We start from the raw sequence: 5,104 nt of genomic DNA, 5'->3' as shown, positions 1-5,104 counted from the left end.
CCACTCACTCACTCACCCACTCACCCCCCCACTCACCCACCCACTCACCCCCCCACTCACCCACCCACTCACCCACTACACAGCAGCCCCAGGGTGCTGTGGGAATGCCACGGCGTTCACTCTCTCACTCACTCACCCACTGACTCACCCACCCACCCACTCACCCACCCACTCACCCACTCACTCACCCACTCACCCCCCCACTCACCCACCCACTCACCCCCCCCACTCACCCCACCCACTCACCCCACTACACAGCAGCCCCAGGGTGCTGTGGAATGCCACGGCGTTCACTCTCTCACTCACTCACCCACTGACTCACCCACCCACCCACTCACCCACCCACTCACCCACTCACTCACCCACTCACCCCCCCACTCACCCACCCACTCACCCCCCCACTCACCCACCCACTCACCCCACAACACAGCAGCCCCAGGGTGCTGTGGAATGCCACGGCGTTCACTCTCTCACCCACCCACCCACTCACCCACCCACTCACCCACTCACTCACCCACCCACTCACCCACCCACCCACCCACTCACTCACCCACTCACCCACCCACTCACCCACCCACTCACTCACTCACTCACCCACCCACTCACCCACCCACCCACTCACCCACCCACCCACCCACTCACCCACCCACCCACTCACCCACCCACCCACCCACTCACTCACCCACTCACCCACCCACTCACCCACCCACTCACCCACTCACTCACTCACTCACCCACCCACTCACCCACCCACCCACTCACACCACCCACCCACCCACCCACCCACTCACCCACCCACCCACACACTCACCCCCCCACTCACCCACCCACCCACTCACCCACCCACTCACTCACCCACCCACCCACACACTCACCCCCCCACTCACCCACTCACCCACCCACTCACCCACCCACCCACACACTCACCCCCCCACTCACCCACCCACTCACTCACCCACTCACCCCACTTACACAGCAACCCCATCGTGGCGTGGAATGCCACGGCGTTCACTCACTCATACACTCACTCACTCATACACTCACTCATACACTCACTACACTCATACACTCACTCACTCATACACTCACTCACTCATACACTCACTCACTCATACACTCACTCACTCATACACTCACTCACTCATACACTCACTCATACACTCACTCACTCATACACTCACTCACTCACTCATACACTCACTCACTCATACACTCACTCATACACTCACTCACTCATACACTCACTCATACACTCACTCACTCATACACTCACTCACTCACTCATACACTCACTCATACACTCACTCACTCATACCACTCACTCACTCATACACTCACTCATACACTCACTCACTCACTCATACACTCACTCATACACTCACTCACTCATACACTCACTCATACACTCACTCACTCACTCATACACTCACTCACTCATACACTCACTCACTCATACACTCACTCATACACTCACTCACTCATACACTCACTCATACACTCACTCACTCATACACTCACTCATACACTCACTCACTCATACACTCATACACTCACCCACCCACCCACCAACTCACTCACCCACTCACCCCCCCACTCACCCCACTACACAGCAGCCCCAGGGTGCTGTGGAATGCCACGGCGTTCACTCTCTCACTCACTCACCCACTGACTCACCCACCCACCCCACTCACCCACCCACTCACCCCCCCACTCACCACCCCCACTCACCCCACTACACAGCAGCCCCAGGGTGCTGTGGAATGCCACGGCGTTCACTCTCTCCGTGTGCGGCTTCGACGCCCACACCAGCATCAGCCTCGATCCCGTGGGGGCCGGGCCCCCCAATGTGGGGGGGCGGGTGGGGGAGGGGCCGTGGGAGGGAGGGGCGGGGGGGGGGCCCCCCCCCCTCGAGACGCAGGAGGCGCACGACTCCGTCGCTGAAGCCCACGCAGAGGAGGAGGCCACTCGGGTCAACCTGGGGGGGGAGGACATGGGGATAGAGACACGGGGGGAGAGACACGGAGGGGGGGGGAGATGGGGGGGGGAGACACGGGGGGGAGACACGGGGGGAGACACGGGGGGGGGGGACGAGGGGAGAGACGGGGGGAGATACACGGGGGGGAGACACGGGGGGAGACACGGGGGGGAGACACGGGGGGGAGACACGGGGGGAGACACGGGGGGAGAGACACGGGGGGGAGACACGGGGGGGAGACACGGGGGGAGAGACACGGGGGGGAGACACGGGGGGGAGACACGGGGGGGAGACACGGGGGGAGAGACACGGGGGGGAGACACGGGGGGGAGAGACACGGGGGGGAGACACGGGGGGGGGGACACGGGGGGGAGACACGGGGGGAGAGACACGGGGGGGAGACACGGGGGGGAGACACGGGGGGAGACACGGGGGGAGACACGGGGGGAGAGACACGGGGGGAGAGACACGGGGGGAGACACGGGGGGGAGACACGGGGGGAGACACGGGGGGAGAGACACGGGGGGGAGACACAGGGGGAGAGACACGGGGGGGAGACACGGGGGGAGACACGGGGGGAGACACGGGGGGAGACACGGGGGGAGAGACACGGGGGGGAGAGACACGGGGGGGGAGACACGGGGGGGAGACACGGGGGGGAGACACGGGGGAGAGACACGGGGGAGAGACCACGGGGGGGGAGACACGGGGGGAGACACGGGGGGGGAGACACGGGGGAGAGACACGGGGGGAAACACGGGGGGGAGACACGGGGGGAGAGACACGGGGGGGGGGGGGGAGACACGGGGGGAGAGACACGGGGGGGAGACACGGGGGGAGAGACACGGGGGGGAGACACGGGGGGGAGACACGGGGGGAGACACGGGGGGAGAGACACGGGGGGGAGACACAGGGAGGGGGGGGAGACATGGGGGGGAGACACGGGGGGAGACATGGGGGGAGAGACACGGGGGGGAGATACAGGGAGGGGGGGAGAGACACGGGGGGGAGACACGAGGAGGGGAGACACGGGGGGAGAGACACGGGGGGGAGACACAGGGAGGGGGGGGGGAGACATGGGGGGGAGACACGGGGGGGAGACACGGGGGGAGAGACACAGGGAGGGGGGGGGAGACATGGGGGGGAGACACGGGGGGGAGACACAGGGAGGGGGGGGGGAGACATGGGGGGGAGACACGGGGGGGAGACACAGGGAGGGGGGGGGGAGACATGGGGGGGAGACACGGGGGGAGAGACACAGGGAGGGGGGGGGAGACACGGGGGGGAGACACGGGGGGAGAGACACAGGGAGGGGGGGGGAGACATGGGGGGGAGACACGGGGGGGAGACACAGGGAGGGGGGGGGAGACATGGGGGGGGAGACACGGGGGGGAGACATGGGGGGGAGACACGGGGGGGAGACACGGGGGGGAGACACGGGGGGGAGACACGGGGGGAGAGACACGGGGGGGAGACACGGGGGGAGAGACACGGGGGGGAGACACGGGGGGGAGACACGGGGGGGGAGACACGGGGGGGAGACACGGGGGGGAGACACGGGGGGGAGACACGGGGGGGAGACACGGGGGGGAGACACGGGGGGGAGACACGGGGGGAGAGACACGGGGGGAGAGACACGGGGGGGAGACACGGGGGGAGAGACACGGGGGGAGAGACACGGGGGGGAGACACGGGGGGGAGACACGGGGGGGAGACACGGGGGGGAGACACGGGGGGAGAGACACGGGGGGAGAGACACGGGGGGGAGACACGGGGGGGAGACACGGGGGGGAGACACGGGGGAGAGACACGGGGGAGAGACACGGGGGGGAGACACGGGGGGAGACACGGGGGGGGGAGACACGGGGGAGAGACACGGGGGGGAAACACGGGGGAGAGACACGGGGGGGAGACACGGGGGGGAGACACGGGGGGAGAGACACGGGGGGGAGACACGGGGGGGAGACACGGGGGGAGAGACACGGGGGGGAGACACGGGGGGAGAGACACGGGGGGGAGACACGGGGGGGAGACACGGGGGGAGACACGGGGGGAGAGACACGGGGGGGAGACACAGGGAGGGGGGGGGAGACATGGGGGGGAGACACGGGGGGAGACATGGGGGGAGAGACACGGGGGGGAGATACAGGGAGGGGGGGGAGACATGGGGGGGAGACACGGGGGGGAGACACGGGGGGAGAGACACGGGGGGAGAGACACGGGGGGGAGACACGGGGGGGAGACACGGGGGGGAGACACGGGGGGGAGACACGGGGGGAGAGACACGGGGGGAGAGACACGGGGGGGAGACACGGGGGGGAGACACGGGGGGGAGACACGGGGGAGAGACACGGGGGAGAGACACGGGGGGGAGACACGGGGGGAGACACGGGGGGGGAGACACGGGGGAGAGACACGGGGGGGAAACACGGGGGAGAGACACGGGGGGGAGACACGGGGGGGAGACACGGGGGGAGAGACACGGGGGGGAGACACGGGGGGGAGACACGGGGGGAGAGACACGGGGGGGAGACACGGGGGGAGAGACACGGGGGGGGAGACACGGGGGGGAGACACGGGGGGAGACACGGGGGGAGAGACACGGGGGGGAGACACAGGGAGGGGGGGGAGACATGGGGGGGAGACACGGGGGGAGACATGGGGGGAGAGACACGGGGGGGAGATACAGGGAGGGGGGGAGAGACACGGGGGGGAGACACGAGGAGGGGAGACACGGGGGGAGAGACACGGGGGGGAGACACAGGGAGGGGGGGGGAGACATGGGGGGGAGACACGGGGGGAGAGACACGGGGGGGGGGTAGACACAGGGAGATAGACACGGAGAAAGACACGCGGAGAGACACGGGGGGAGAGATACGGGGAGAGAGACACGGGGGGAGAGACACGGGGGGAGAGACACGGGGAGAGACACGGGGGGAGGGGTTTAGTGGGGGGGTTGTGGCCGGAGCTCCGTGCTGAGTAGTGGGGGGGGTAGTGGGGGGGGTAGTGGGGGGGGGGGGTAGTGGGGGGGGTAGTGGGGGGGGTAGTGGGGGGGGGTAGTGGGGGGGGGTAGTGGGGGGGGGTAGTGGGGGGGGGGGTAGTGGGGGGGGGGTAGTGGGGGGGGTAGTG

At 68.5% G+C, this 5,104-nt stretch overlaps 1 long non-coding RNA gene across 1 annotated transcript in view; it reads right to left on the bottom strand.

Annotated features, from left to right (window-relative positions):
• Nucleotides 1-1,869: 1,869 nt before the first annotated feature.
• Nucleotides 1,870-5,104, bottom strand: part of LOC144954780 (uncharacterized) — a 32,865-nt gene continuing 29,630 nt past the window's right edge. Inside the window, exon 5 of the long non-coding RNA XR_013641359.1 lies at nucleotides 1,870-1,975. This is a non-coding gene — a long non-coding RNA (uncharacterized LOC144954780). The remainder of the gene's footprint in view (nucleotides 1,976-5,104) is intronic.

Source organism: Lampetra fluviatilis, unplaced genomic scaffold (genome assembly GCF_964198595.1).
Source record: "Lampetra fluviatilis unplaced genomic scaffold, kcLamFluv1.1 SCAFFOLD_444, whole genome shotgun sequence".
In the NCBI taxonomy this organism is placed as follows: Eukaryota; Metazoa; Chordata; class Hyperoartia; order Petromyzontiformes; family Petromyzontidae; genus Lampetra; species Lampetra fluviatilis.
This window is presented reverse-complemented; position numbering and strand designations above follow the sequence as displayed.